Here is a 16,106-nt window from a genome sequence, read left to right as displayed (position 1 = left end):
TCTTTAGGGCCTCCAGTGACACACTGACAGGAGACAATGGCTCCTGCAGTGCATCACTGAGGTTACCTGAGTTTAGTGTCTCACTTTATGGTAAAGCTGCGTGGGAATTATCCCACACAGCAGTGCCACAAGTGACAGTAGGGACTATTTTTCACAGTGGCGGAGGAATACATTGCGGAAGGATACCTTCCTTCATTGTATTGTCGGAGCTCCAGGAGAGCGGTCGCATCAGCTGATCCACGGGAGATCGTCATGGGACACTCGTATTAATTGGATATCTGCGGACACAGGGAATATATTGTTTATTATTTTAATATTTTTTACAAGTGAGCAATGGCTTCAGGGATCAAGGTGATGGTGAGTATGTACTCTATGTTGTATGTACTGTATGTCTATATGTACTGTACAGACCAAAAGTTTGGACACACCTTCTCATTTAAAGATTTTTATGTATTTACATGACTATGAAAATTGTACATTCACACTGAAGGCATCAAAACTATGAATTAACACATGTGGAATTATAAATGTAACAAAAAAGTGTGAAACAACTGAAAATATGTCTTATATTCTAGGTTCTTCAAAGTAGCCACCTTTTGCTTTGATGACTGCTTTGCACACTCTTGGCATTCTCTTGATGAGCTTCAAGAGGTAGTCACTGGGAATGAATCTTGAACTAGTTCCCAGAGATGCTTAGCACTTGTTGCCCCTTTTGCATTCACTCTGCGGTCCAGCTCACCCCAAACCATCTCGATTGGGTTCAAGTCTGGTGACTGTGGAGGCCAAGTCATCTGGCGTAGCATCCCATCACTCTCCTTCTTGGTTAAATAGCCCTTACACAGCCTGGAGGTGTGTTTGGGGTCATTGTCCTGTTGAAAAATAAATGATGGTCCAACTAAACGCAAACCGGATGGAATAGCATGCCACTGCAAGATGCTGTGGTAGCCATGCTGGTTCAGTATGCTTTGAATTTTGAATAAATCCCCAACAGTGTCACCAGCAAAGCACCCCCACACCATCACACCTCCTCCATGCTTCATGGTGGGAACCAGGCATGTAGAGTCCATCCGTTCACCTTTTCTGCATCGCATAAAGACACGGTGGTTGGAACCAAAGATCTCAAATTTAGACTCATTAGACCAAAGCAAAGATTTCCACTGGTCTAATGCCCATTCATTGTGTTCTTTAGCCCAAAAAAGTCTCTTCTGCTTGTTGCCTGTCCTCAGCAGTGGTTTCCTAGCAGCTATTTTACCATGAAGGCCTGCTGCACAAAGTCTCCTCTTAAGTTAACAGTTGTTGTAGAGATGTGTCTGCTGCTAGAACTCTGTGTGGCATTGACCTGGTCTCTAATCTGAGCTGCTGTTAACCTGCGATTTCTGAGGCTGGTGACTCGGATAAACTTATCCTCAGAAGCAGAGGTGACTCTTGGTCTTCCTTTCCTGGGGCGGTCCTCATGTGAGCCAGTTTCTTTGTAGCGCTTGATGTTTTTTGCCACTGCACTTGGGGACACTTTCAAAGTTTGCCTAATTTTTCTGACTGACTGACCTTCATTTCTTAAAGTAATGATGGCCACTCGTTTTTTTTTTACTTTTAGCTGCTTTTTTCTTGCCATAAAACAAATTCTAACAGTTGTGGCATAGCGACTGGTCATGTGATTGACGGGAGGTATGTATCACAGAGAAGGCTTGTCGCTGTGATGTAACCCGGAGTGTTTTCTGTAATGCACATAAAGCAATAAGAAATTGTTTAGTATGTTTGGGTCCGGGTTACGGGTAGCTATGAGAGATGGGAGGGTCTGGCTACCCATAAACCTCACCCCTGGGTAAGGGGCATAACCATGCCTATCTATGTTTGCTTCAGGACCTGTGGTGATGTCAGAACCACATGTCTAATCATGTGACAGGTGCCTGGGTGTGGTTTTCAGGCTACATAATGGAGGTGTGTTTGGCACATGCTGGTGAGTGTTTGGAAGTCTGTCAGAGTGGACACACTTCCATGTGTCTTGGCTGGACACTGCAGAGTGGCCTGTGTGTTGGACGGTTCCAAGTGGGGACAGACGTCCTGGAAGCACACAGAGACCATATTTAGGCTGGAGAGCCTACGTGCTGGACATGGCACAGCCTGTATGCCTACAGGTCTGAGGGAGAGCGGAGCTCTACTATGGACACTGAGGACTTATCCGTCTGATGTAAGACTGTTTACCTTTGTTTTGCTGACTTAAATGGTTTATGGAGTGAATAAACCTACATGAACGCTGAAGAGAATGCACCTCCTGTTTCCTCCTACGTACGTGAGCGAGTGAACCCCTACACAGTCTATTCAGTAGGACTATCAGCTGTGTATCCACCAGACGTCTGCACAACACAACTGATGATCCCATTCTCATTTATAAGGCAAGAAATCCCACTTATTAAACCTGACAGGGCACACCTGTGAAGTGAAAACCATTCCCGGTGACTACCTCTTGAAGCTCATCAAGAGAATGCCAAGAGTGTGCAAAGCAGTCATCACAGCAAAAGGTGGCTACTTTGAAGAACCTAGAATATAAGACATATCTTCAGTTGTTTCACACTTTTTTGTTAAGCATATAATTCCACATGTGTTAATTCATAGTTTTGATGCCTTCAGTGTGAATGTACAATTTTCATAGTCATGAAAATACAGAAAAGTCTTTAAAGGGAACCTGTCGCCCGACCCCCCCCCCCCCCCAAGGTCGTTTCAAACTAACAGAGCCACCTTGTGCAGTAATGCTGCATTCTGACAAGGTGGCTCTTTTAGTTCTGGGTGCTGTAACTAGAGAAATAATCCGTTTTTTAATTTGTCAGAAATACCTTGTCTTCAGTCAAGGAGGCAGGCGTTTCCCCCCTGCTTCAGATGCCACACAGCCGTCACTCAAATCTTCTTGGCTCCGGGCGCCGCCTCCTCAGCGCTGTTTTGAAAATAGCCGGTGCCTGCGCTCCTTTTTCCTGCCTGGTGCAGGCGCAGTGAGCGCTGCCCTTCTTTCCTCATATGCAGTCTCGGTGACTGCGCCTGTGAGGCCGCCCTGCTTGTTAATCCCAGCCCCGCAGTGACTTATGATTTATTCACATTGTGGGACTGGGGGGGGGGGGGTGACAGGTTCCCTTTAAATGAGGTGTTTCCAAACTTTTGGTCTGTACTGTATGTGTTGTATGTACTGTATGTTTTATGTATGTTGTATGTACTGTTGTATGTACTGTAGTATGTTGTATGTACTGTTGTATGTATGTTGTATGTATTGTAGCATAGTGCCTACTGTTGTGATTTTGCTTTTTGCTCCCTCTAGTGGTCATTAGTGATTTGACTCTGGAGCGTCTGTCTTTTCCTATATCCTCACCTGGGCCGTTAGTTCAGGGGCGTTGCTATATAAGCTCCCTGGACCTTCAGTTCAATGCCTGGCATCGTTGAAATCAGAGCTAATCTGTTGTGCTCTTGTCCTCTGATCCTGGTTCCTGTTTTTCAAGCTAAGTCTGCTTCTTTGCTTTTTGCTTTTGTTTTGTTTGGTATTTTTGTCCAGCTTGTTCCTATCTGTATCCTGACCTTTGCTGGAAGCTCTAGGGGGCTGGTGTTCTCCCCCCGGACCGTTAGACGGTTCGGGGGTTCTTGAATCTCCAGCGTGGATTTTTATAGGGTTTTTGTTGACCAGATAAGTTATCTTGCTATATTCTGCTATTAGTAAGCTGGCCTCTCTTTGCTGAACCTGGTTCATTTCTGTGTTTGTCATTTCCTCTTACCTCACCGTTATTATTTGTGGGGGGCTTGTATCTTGCTTTGGGGTCCCTTTCTCTGGAGGCAAGAGAGGTCTTTGTTTTCTTCTCCTAGGGGTAGTTAGATTCTCCGGCTGGCGCGAGTCATCTAGCGATCACCGTAGGCATGATCCCCGGCTACTTCTAGTGTTGGCGTTAGGAGTAGCTATTTGGTCAACCCAGTTACCACAGCCCTATGAGCTGGATTTTTGTATCTTGCAGACTTACACATTCCTCTGAGACCCTGTCCACTGGGGTCATAACAGTATGCCAGGCCAGTATTAAATGTTTAATTGCAGAAGTGGGATTATAAGAAAGAAAATTTTGAGTTTTTTTTTTCCCTCTCTCATTTTTTTTTTTTCTTTTTTTTTTCTTTTCCCCTTTACCTCAGAGTGGCTTAAGCTTGCTGCAGACATGAATGTCCAGACCTTGATTACAAGTGTGGACCAGCTTGCCGCTCGTGTGCAGGGTATACAAGACTATGTTACCAGAAATCCTAGGTCTGAACCCAAGATTCCGATTCCTGAACTGTTTTCAGGAGACCGATTTAAGTTTAGGAATTTCAGGAATAATTGTAAATTATTTTTGTCCCTGAAACCTTGTTCGTCTGGAGACTCTGCTCAACAAGTAAAAATTGTTATTTCATTCTTACGGGGTGACCCTCAGGATTGGGCTTTTTCGTTGGCGCCAGGAGATCCGGCATTGGCTGATATTGATGCGTTTTTTCTGGCGCTCGGTTTACTTTATGAGGAACCCAATCTTGAGATTCAGGCAGAGAAAGCCTTGCTGGCTATGTCTCAGGGCCAGGACGAGGCTGAGGTGTATTGCCAAAAATTTCGGAAATGGTCCGTGCTGACACATTGGAACGAGTGTGCACTGGCCGCTAATTTTAGAAATGGCCTTTCTGAGGCCATTAAGAATGTTATGGTGGGTTTTCCCATTCCCACAGGTCTGAATGATACCATGTCCCTGGCTATTCAAATTGACCGGCGGTTGCGGGAGCGCAAAACCGCAAATTCCCTCATGTTGTTGTCTGAACAGACACCTGATGTGATGCAATGTGATAGAAAAACCGCAAATTCCCTCATGGTGTTGTCTGAACGGACACCTGATTTGATGCAATGTGATAGAATCCTGACTAGAAATGAGAGGAAAATTCATAGACGCCGGAATGGCTTGTGCTACTACTGTGGTGATTCTACACATGTTATCTCAGCATGCTCTAAACGTATATCTAAGGTTGTTAGTCCTGTCACCGTTGGTAATTTGCATCCTAAGTTTATTCTGTCTAACTTTGATTTGCTCACTGTCATCTTATCCTGTCATGGCGTTTGTAGATTCAGGTGCTGCCCTGAGTCTTATGGATCTCTCATTTGCTAAGCGCTGTGGTTTTATTCTTGAACCATTAGAAAATCCTATCCCTCTTAGGGGTATTGATGCTACGCCATTGGCAGAAAATAAGCCGCAGTATTGGACACAGGTTACCATGTGCATGACTCCTGAACACCGCGAGGTAATACGTTTTCTCGTTCTACATAAAATGCATGATTTGGTTGTTTTGGGGCTGCCATGGTTACAGACCCATAATCCAGTCCTTGACTGGAAGGCTATGTCAGTGTCTAGTTGGGGCTGTCGTGGTATTCATGAGGATTCCCTGCCTGTGTCTATTGCTTCTTCTACGCCTTCGGAAGTTCCGGAGTACTTGTCTGATTATCAGGATGTCTTTAGCGAGTCCAGGTCCAGTGCATTGCCTCCTCATAGGGAATGTGACTGTGCAATAGATTTGATTCCAGGCAGTAAATTTCCTAAGGGAAGACTGTTTAATCTGTCGATACCTGAACATACCGCTATGCGTTCATATATCAAGGAGTCTCTGGGGAAGGGACACATCCGTCCGTCTTCTTCCCCTCTTGGTGCGGGATTCTTTTTTGTGGCTAAGAAGGACGGATCTTTGAGGCCTTGTATTGACTATCGGCTTTTAAATAAGATCACTGTCAAATTTCAGTATCCTTTGCCGCTGTTGTCTGACTTGTTTGCCCGGATTAAAGGTGCCAAGTGGTTTACCAAGATAGACCTTCGTGGTGCGTACAACCTTGTGCGCATTAAGCAAGGGGATGAATGGAAAACCGCATTCAATACGCCCGAAGGTCATTTTGAGTACTTGGTGATGCCTTTTGGGCTCTCTAATGCCCCTTCAGTTTTTCAGTCCTTTATGCATGACATTTTCCGGAACTATCTGGATAAATTTCTGATCGTTTATCTGGATGATATTCTGGTTTTTTCTGATAATTGGGACTCGCATGTGGAGCAGGTCAGGATGGTCTTTAAAATTTTGCGTGAAAATTCTTTGTTTGTCAAGGGCTCAAAGTGTCTTTTTGGTGTACAGAAGGTTCCCTTTTTGGGGTTCATTTTTTCCCCTTCTGCTGTGGAGATGGACCCAGTCAAGGTCCGAGCTATTCTTGATTGGACTCAGCCCTCGTCAGTTAAGAGTCTTCAGAAGTTCTTGGGTTTCGCTAACTTCTACCGTCGTTTTATCGCTAACTTTTCTAGCATTGTGAAACCTTTGACGGATATGACCAAGAAGGGCTCCGATGTGGTTAATTGGGCTCCTGCTGCCGTGGAGGCTTTCCAGGAGTTGAAACGTCGGTTTACTTCGACGCCTGTTTTGTGCCAGCCTGATGTCTCGCTTCCCTTTCAAGTTGAGGTGGATGCTTCAGAGATTGGAGCAGGGGCCGTTTTGTCGCAGAGAGGCCCTGGTTGCTCTGTTATGAGACCTTGCGCATTTTTCTCTAGGAAGTTTTCGCCTGCGGAGCGAAATTATGATGTGGGCAATCGGGAGTTGTTGGCCATGAAATGGGCATTTGAGGAGTGGCGTCATTGGCTCGAGGGTGCTAAGCATCGTGTGGTGGTCTTGACTGATCACAAAAATCTGATGTATCTCGAGTCTGCTAAACGCCTGAATCCTAGACAGGCCCGCTGGTCATTGTTTTTCTCCCGTTTTGACTTTGTTGTCTCGTATTTACCAGGTTCAAAGAATGTGAAGGCCGATGCTCTTTCCAGGAGCTTTGTGCCTGATGCTCCTGGAGTCGCTGAACCTGTTGGTATTCTTAAGGATGGTATTATCTTGTCAGCTATTTCTCCTGATCTGCGACGTGTGTTGCAGAGATTTCAGGCTGATAGGCCTGATTCTTGTCCACCTGACAGACTGTTTGTGCCTGATAAGTGGACCAGCAGAGTCATTTCCGAGGTTCATTCCTCGGTGTTGGCAGGTCACCCAGGAATTTTTGGCACCAGAGATCTGGTGGCCAGATCCTTTTGGTGGCCTTCCTTGTCTAGGGATGTGCGGTCATTTGTACAGTCCTGTGGGACTTGTGCTCGAGCTAAGCCTTGCTGTTCTCGTGCCAGCGGGTTGCTCTTGCCCTTGCCTGTCCCTAAGAGACCTTGGACACATATCTCCATGGATTTCATTTCTGATCTTCCGGTGTCTCAGGGCATGTCTGTTATCTGGGTGATATGTGATCGCTTCTCCAAGATGGTCCATTTGGTTCCTTTGCCTAAACTGCCTTCCTCTTCCGATCTGGTTCCTGTATTTTTCCAGAACGTGGTTCGTTTGCACGGCATCCCTGAGAATATTGTGTCAGACAGAGGATCCCAGTTCGTTTCCAGATTCTGGCGATCCTTTTGTAGTAGGATGGGCATTGACTTGTCGTTTTCGTCTGCTTTCCATCCTCAGACTAATGGACAGACGGAGCGAACTAATCAGACTTTGGAGGCTTATTTGAGGTGTTTTGTCTCTGCTGATCAGGACGATTGGGTGACCTTCTTGCCGTTAGCTGAGTTTGCCCTTAATAATCGGGCTAGTTCCGCCACCTTGGTTTCGCCGTTTTTCTGCAACTCTGGTTTCCACCCTCGTTTTTCTTCGGGTCATGTGGAACCTTCTGACTGTCCTGGGGTGGATTCTGTGGTGGATAGGTTGCAGCGGATCTGGAATCTTGTGGTGGACAACTTGAAGTTGTCACAGGAGAGGGCTCAGCGCTTTGCCAACCGCCGCCGCGGTGTGGGTCCCCGACTACGTGTTGGGGATTTGGTGTGGCTTTCTTCCCGCTTTGTTCCTATGAAGGTTTCCTCTCCCAAATTTAAACCTCGTTTTATTGGTCCTTACAAGATATTGGAAATTCTTAATCCTGTATCCTTTCGCCTGGATCTACCTGTGTCGTTTGCTATCCACAACGTGTTTCATAGGTCCTTGTTGCGGCGGTACGTTGTGCCTGTGGTTCCTTCTGCTGAGCCTCCTGCTCCGGTGTTGGTTGAGGGCGAGTTGGAGTACGTGGTGGAGAAGATCTTGGATTCTCGTCTCTCCAGGCGGAGGCTTCAGTACCTGGTCAAGTGGAAGGGCTATGGTCAGGAAGATAATTCCTGGGTGGTCGCCTCTGATGTTCATGCGGCCGATTTAGTTCGTGCCTTTCATGCCGCTCATCCTGATCGCCCTGGTGGTCGTGGTGAGGGTTCGGTGACCCCTCACTAAGGGGGGGGTACTGTTGTGATTTTGCTTTTTGCTCCCTCTAGTGGTCATTAGTGATTTGACTCTGGAGCGTCTGTCTTTTCCTATATCCTCACCTGGGCCGTTAGTTCAGGGGCGTTGCTATATAAGCTCCTTGGACCTTCAGTTCAATGCCTGGCATCGTTGAAATCAGAGCTAATCTGTTGTGCTCTTGTCCTCTGATCCTGGTTCCTGTTTTTCAAGCTAAGTCTGCTTCTTTGCTTTTTGCTTTTGTTTTGTTTGGTATTTTTGTCCAGCTTGTTCCTATCTGTATCCTGACCTTTGCTGGAAGCTCTAGGGGGCTGGTGTTCTCCCCCCGGACCGTTAGACGGTTCGGGGGTTCTTGAATCTCCAGCGTGGATTTTTATAGGGTTTTTGTTGACCAGATAAGTTATCTTGCTATATTCTGCTATTAGTAAGCTGGCCTCTCTTTGCTGAACCTGGTTCATTTCTGTGTTTGTCATTTCCTCTTACCTCACCGTTATTATTTGTGGGGGGCTTGTATCTTGCTTTGGGGTCCCTTTCTCTGGAGGCAAGAGAGGTCTTTGTTTTCTTCTCCTAGGGGTAGTTAGATTCTCCGGCTGGCGCGAGTCATCTAGCGATCACCGTAGGCATGATCCCCGGCTACTTCTAGTGTTGGCGTTAGGAGTAGCTATTTGGTCAACCCAGTTACCACAGCCCTATGAGCTGGATTTTTGTATCTTGCAGACTTACACGTTCCTCTGAGACCCTGTCCACTGGGGTCATAACAGCCTACTATGTGTCTTGGGGGACACTCGCTTAGCATGGGATTAACACACTCAGGCACGGATTTCTATCAAAAACACAGTATCTTAAGTTTATTTCTCACAAAATAAACCACATCCTCAGGAACTTAGTAACAGTTTGAACACCATCTGGACGTATTCAACTTCAAAACAGTTCGTCTCTGACCCCGGTTAGCATTACACACGATTTTCAGACCGATACCCGTTGGCAACCTTCAAGGGTTCTTGGACACCTCTTGGCCTCAGAGGTGCCCCATACACAATGTCTCTCTCTTCTTTCACTCTGACCCCGGTCACTACAACACGGTTCCTTCCCGTTACCTGTGGGTGCCACACAGGTTCTCGGATACCTCTCTTCCTTAGAGGCATCCTGCAGACTTTCACACTCTGTCTTTCCTTTTCTCTGACCCCGGTCAGTACAACATGAACCTTCATTCGTTACCTGCCATTGCCGCACAGGTTCTCGGATACCTCTCTTCACTAGAGGCATCCTTCCGACATTCTCACTCTGACCCCGGTCAGTACAACCCGAGTCTCCATCCGTTCCACAGTCTGGTCTGTGCGAGGTCCAGAGCCCCCGCTATGTGCTCTTCAGGGAGCCGACACTCCCAACACATGGGGCTCTCTCCAGGACCTTCCAGCACAGACCATTCAGGTCCACACTCCAAGACCATGTGACCAGACCTCAGTCACATTATATAGTACTAACCACGCCCACAGGTGAGAGTGTGGATGTGTGGCTAGTTTGTCCCGCCCATCTCACACCACTAGCCTAGTAAGTCTCCCTTACAACTACACCATAGATATACACACTCTTGAGGGACTACAGGTCCCAGAACAACAACATTGCATCAGACTTACCACGCAGACTCCCTCTGCGACACATATCGGCCATTCACAACACTGCCAGTCACTGTTTTACCACCATTATCACAACAGATATGCCTCCATGCATATCCCAAGGAGCACACACAGCGCCCCCTAGCTGCCACAGGGGTCACTACAACACAGTATGTATGTTGTATGTACTGTTGTATGTATGTCATATGTTGTATGTACTGTTGTATGCTGTATGATGTATGTACTGTTGTATGTATGTTGTATGTACCTTTGTATGTACTGTTGTATGTTGTATGTATGTTGTATGTCTATATGTATGCACTGTGTATGTATTTATTTATTTTTTTACATTCAGCACATTAGCCGGATGATGGGACTACTACTGTCCCATCATTGGCTAATGTGTCAATCACTGTCACTGTAGCAGGCATAGCCCGATGAGACTTGTAATCCCATCGTACGATGCCTGCATGCACACACACACCCCAAAGACCCCCCCTGACAGCCAGCACAGACCCCCGACAGCCCTGGCAAACCCCCGGCAGCCCCACACAGACCCCCGACAGCCCCGCACAGACCCCCGGCAGCCCCGCACAGACCCCGGGCAGCCCCGCACAGACACCCGGCAGACCCCAGACAGCTCTGCACAGACCGACAGCCCCTCGGCAGCCCTGCACAGACCCCCAGCAGCCCTGCACAGAGTCCCGCACAGACCCCGGCAGACCCCCCGACAGCTCCGCACAGAACCCCGACAGCCACCCACACAGAGTCTCGCACAGACCCCCGGCAGCCCCACACACATACACACGCAGACCCCGTCCGCACACACATACACAGTCTCCGCCCACACTCTTCCCCCTCCCGATCTGCAGCTGTCATGTCGGACGCTATTCACACTAGGGCGTCCGACACAGCGGTAATTCCACATTCGTCCACTATATGCTCAGTGGCGCTGGCTAGATTTTTATCCAGGTTGCCCAGGGTTAATCTAGCTGGTACTCGGGTTGGAGGCTGGGTCACGCCCACGGTCTTTAAATAGTATTGCTGGACTTTGGGCGTCGCCGATTATAGCTTGTGCCTAGTGATTCCGGTCTGGAGTGGTGGTCTTGGAGAAGAAATATCGTATCTGGTGGTGTATTATCCTTTGTTATATTTCTCCTTCCTATTTTTGTATTTGTTTTGCCCTGGGCACATTATTGTGTTTTCCTGTGTGTCTGCGGCGTGGTGCGTTTTTAGTTTTCCCTGTCTGTGCTTTCTGTGGGGGTTGGTGTGTGGTCAATTCACTGGGTGGCGGGTGGTCATTTCAGCATAGGGCTGAAACAGGAGTCAGGGCCAGGCCTGGTGGCCCAGACAAGCGCACTATTAGTGTAAATTCTGGGAGAGGGACAGACAGGGTTTTCCCTAGTCTGAGGGATATCGCAGGGGCCCGGGTAACCAGCCTTAGCTTACCTAGTCTCCCCGTGACATTTTAATCGGCCCCAAAATTTTGTATTCCATGAATCCCATGACTTCCATAACCCGCCAGTTGGAGGCGCTGTCCTTACAGGTCACTGAGTTGAAGGGGGCGGTTCAGCAACAGGGTCTAGTAGTATCTAATGTGCAAGCTGAAACTGCCGGTAGAGTTGCAGAGCCAAAGATTCCTTTACCTGAGAGGTTTGCTGGGGACCGCAGTAAATTTGTTATTTTTCGTGAAGCTTGCAAATTATATTTTCGTATGCACCTGATCTCCTCAGGTAATGAGGCTCAGTGTGTGGGCCTGGTGTTGTCATTACTGAACAGGGACCCCCAAGCATGGGCATTTTCTTTACCATCTGATTCAGCTGCATTTAACTCAGTGGAGTGTTTTTTTTCTGCTCTTGGGCTCATTTATGATGATCCTGACAGAATGGCTCTAGCAGAATCTAAAATACGCGCTCTCCGCCAGGGAGAGCGAATGGCGGAGGATTACTGTTCTGAATTTCGCCGCCTGGCGGTGGACACACAATGGAATAACCCCGCACTGTGGAGTCAGTTTGTTCATGGGGTTTCGAGAAGGGTTAAACAAGCCCTCCTGATGTTTGAGACTCCTGCTTCTCTAGAGTCTGCTATGAGTCTTGTTATCCGCATTGATTGCCGTTTGCGTCAGGGGGCGCAAGAGACGCCGCCTATGGGAGAGGGCGTAGGTGCACGTGAGGTTGCTGCAGGTGAGCCCACGGAGCCTATGCAAATCGCAGGGGTGTCACATCATCGAGCCCCCTCGCTCAGGAAGCAGGGAGTCTGTTTTTGCTGTGGTAAAAATGGGCATTATGTAAATGCTTCTCCTCTGTTATCTAAGAAAAGTGCAACGGCGGAAAACTACTAAGCTCAGAGGGTGTGGAAGAGGCCAATCTGAGCTTATACATATCTTCCATGGTGGTCTCTCAATGTATGCTCCCTGCCAGAGTTATGGTCGCTGGCAGAGAGCTGCCAATCACTGTTTTTGTGGATAGTGGTTCTGACACTAATCTCATTGATGAGGAGTTTGTGCGCACAGCCGGGTTCAGGATCGAAAAACTGCCTCATCCTATCCGGATGGTCAACATCAATGCCGCTCCTCTCCCACAGGGGGAGATTACTGAGTTTGTGGCTGAGGTGAAACTCCACATTGGTGTCCTACATTTTGAGCAGGTTACATGTAGGGTGCTCAGTAATCTTCCTGCACAAATGGTTCTGGGTTTTCCATGGTTATCTATGCACAACCCGGTGATTGACTGGAAAACCCAGGACATAATGCAGTCGAGCGGATTCTGCCAGGAGAATTGCCTGGCCACATGTGTGTCCGCTGTGACTCCTAGCATTCCTGAGTCACTGCTGGATTTCGCGGATGTGTTCTCTGAGAACTGCTGGATTTCGCGGATGTGTTCTCTGAGAAGGGTTGCTCAGAATTGCCACCACATCAACCCTATGACTGTACTATTAGGTTAAAACCAGGGGCCAAATTGCCGAAAGCAAGGATGTTTAACATTTCTGGTCCTGAGAGGCAAGCTTTAAAAGACTACATTGCTGAGAGTCTGAGCAAAGGGCACATCAGGCCTTCGTCCTCACCTGTGGCAGCGGGGTTCTTCGTCATTAAGAAGAAAGATGGCGGGTTACGCCCGTGTCTGGATTTCAGGGAGTTAAACCAGATTACAGTTTGTGATCCATACCCTATGCCGCTGATACCTGATTTGTTCAACCAGGTGGCTGGTGCTAAGTGGTTCTCCAAGCTTGACCTCAGGGGGGCGTACAACCTCATAAGAGTCCGTCAAGGGGATGAGTGGAAGACGGCTTTTAATACTCCTGAGGGTCATTTTGAAAATTTGGTGATGCCATTTGGGTTGACAAACGTGCCTGCTGTATTTCAACATTTCATAAATGATGTGTTCTCGCATGTCCTGGGGAAATTCGTTATTGTGTACCTAGATGACATTCTCATTTATTCGTGCGACAGTGATACTCATTTAGAGCATGTTAGGCAGGTGTTACAGCTACTCAGAGAGAATAAGCTCTATGCAAAACTTGAGAAATGTGTATTTTCGGTTCAGGAGTTGCCTTTCTTGGGTTATATTGTGTCTGCTTCAGGGTTTAAAATGGACGCCGCTAAGGTGCAAGCGGTGCTGCGTTGGGAACAGCCTGATAACCTAAAAGTGCTCCAGCGGTTCCTTGGGTTTTCTAACTATTATAGAAAGTTTATCAAATATTTTTCTATCATTGCTAAACCGCTCACTGACATGACGAAAAATGGTGCCAATTTCTCCGCCTGGTCTGAGGCTGCTGTGCACGCATTCGAATTCCTGAAGAACAGTTTTGCTTCGGCCTCCATTCTGGTGCAACCGGACGTATCGAAACCATTTACCATGGAAGTCGATGCGTCTGAGGTTGGAGTGGGGGCGGTGCTGTCACAAGGCTCAACCTTGGGCGAGTTGCGTCCATGCGCCTACTTTTCCAAGAAGCTGTCGCCTGCCGAACGTAACTACGATATCGGCAACAGGGAGTTGTTGGCTATCAAGTTGGCTTTTGAGGAATGGCGACACTTCTTGGAGGGGTCGGTCCACCAGGTTACAGTTATTATCACCGATCATAAAAATCTGCTTTATTTAGAGTCAGCCAAGCGTCTGTCCCCCAGGCAGGCTCGCTGGGCATTGTTTTTCTCGCGATTCAACTTTTTTGTTACTTACCGACCGGGGTCTAAGAACACTAAGGCGGATGTTTTGTCCAGGTGTTTTCCGGGGGTAGAACCACGGGAAGATCCGGTACCCATCCTCCAAAAGGGTGTAGTGGTCTCGGCTCTCACGACCGAGGTTGAGGCTGAGATTGCCGAGGCTCAGGAGGAGGTACCACTAGAGCTTCCCATTAACAAATCGTTTGTACCGCTCCATCTTCGCCTAAAGGTGTTGGGTGAGCATCATGATGCTGTCCTGGCTGTCCACCCAGGGGTTAGGGGTACCTTGGAGTTGGTGTCGCGTCGGTTTTAGTGGCCCAAAATCTGTGGTCTCATACGTGTCAGCATGCACCACGTGCGCTAGGGCTAAAATGCCCCGTCCCGTCCTGCTGGCACACTACATCCTCTTGGGGTACCCAGTAGGCCATGGACGGAGATCTCCATGGATTTTATTACAGACTTGCCCTCCTCAGCTGGGAACACGGTCATCCTGGTGGTTGTTGATCGGTTCTCAAAGATGTCGCACTTTGTGTCCTTGCCTTCGTTGCCTAACGCGAAGACTCTGGCTCAGGTATTTGTTCAGGAGGTGGTCAGACTTCATGGGGTTCCGTCTGACATCGTGTCTGATAGAGGTACTCAGTTTGTGGGAAAATTTTGGAAAGCATTTTGCTCACGGCTGGGGATCAAGTTGTCGCATTCTTCGGCATTTCATCCTCAGTCAAATGGTCAGACCGAGCGTATGAACCAGAATTTGGAGCAGTATTTACACTGCTTTGTTTCTGACAATCAGGAGGAGTGGTCGACGTTCCTTCCTTTGGCGGAGTTTGCCATAAATAATCACCGTCAGGAATTGTCTGGGAAGTCCCCGTTCTTTTGTGTTTACGGGCACCATCCTCAATTTTGTATTCTGCGTCAGGGTGGCTCTGCTGGCGTCCCGGAGGAGGACCAGCTAGGAGCACAACTGTCATCTGTCTGTTGGAGAGTGAGACAGCGCTTGCTGAGCGTGGGTGCTAGGTACAAACGTGTGGCTGACAGTAGACGTGTGCCAGGTCCGGACCTGAGTGTGGGTGACTGGGTGTGGTTGTCCACAAAAAACATAAGACTCAAAATACCATCCCTGAAATTAGGTACAAGGTTTATTGGTCCATTTATGGTCGCTGCCATCATTAACCTGGTAGCATACCGATTGGAGCTCTCTACGGTATATAAGATACACAATGTGTTCCACAGATCTTTATTAAAAAAGGTGGTGGGTTCCATGGACGCGGCGCCGATGCCACCTCCGGTCTTGGTGGATGGCAATTTGGAATTTGAAGTCTCCAAGGTGGTTGACTCTCGAGTAGTGCGCCGCACTTTACAGTACCTGTTGCACTGGCGGGGTTATGGGCCGGAGGAGAGGTCTTGGGTACCAGCCTCGGACATACATGCGGACCGGCTGGTCAGTATGTTTCACCGCCGCCATCCGGACAAGCCGGGTCCTATAAGTCGTGAGGGCCCTGGGGTCCCTCGTAGAAGGCGGGGTACTGTCATGTCGGACACTATTCACACTAGGGCGTCCGACAGACAGCGGTAATTCCACATTCATCCACTATACGCTCAGTGGCGCCGGCTAGATTTTTATCCAGGTTGCCCAGGGTTAATCTAGCTGGTACTCGGGTTGGAGGCTGGGTCACGCCCACGGTCTTTAAATAGTATTGCTGGACTTTGGGCGTCGCCGATTATAGCTTGTGCCTCGTGCCTAGTGATTTCGGTCTGGAGTGGTGGTCTTGGAGAAGAAATATCGTATCTGGTGGTGTATTATCCTTTGTTATATTTCTCTTTCCTATATTTGTATTTGTTTTGCCCTGGTCACATTATTGTTTTCCTGTGTGTCTGCGGTGTGGTGCATTTTTAGTTTTCCCTGTCTGTGCTTTCTGTGGGGGTTGGTGTGTGGTCTATTCACTGGGTGGCGGGTGGTAGTTTCAGCATAGGGCTGAAACAGGAGTCAGGGCCAGGCCTGGTGGCCCAGACAAGCACACCATTAGTGTAAATTCTGG

This window comes from Ranitomeya variabilis, chromosome 1 (genome assembly GCF_051348905.1).
Source record: "Ranitomeya variabilis isolate aRanVar5 chromosome 1, aRanVar5.hap1, whole genome shotgun sequence".
Taxonomy (NCBI): domain Eukaryota; kingdom Metazoa; phylum Chordata; class Amphibia; order Anura; family Dendrobatidae; genus Ranitomeya; species Ranitomeya variabilis.
Note: the sequence above shows the minus strand (reverse complement) of the source record.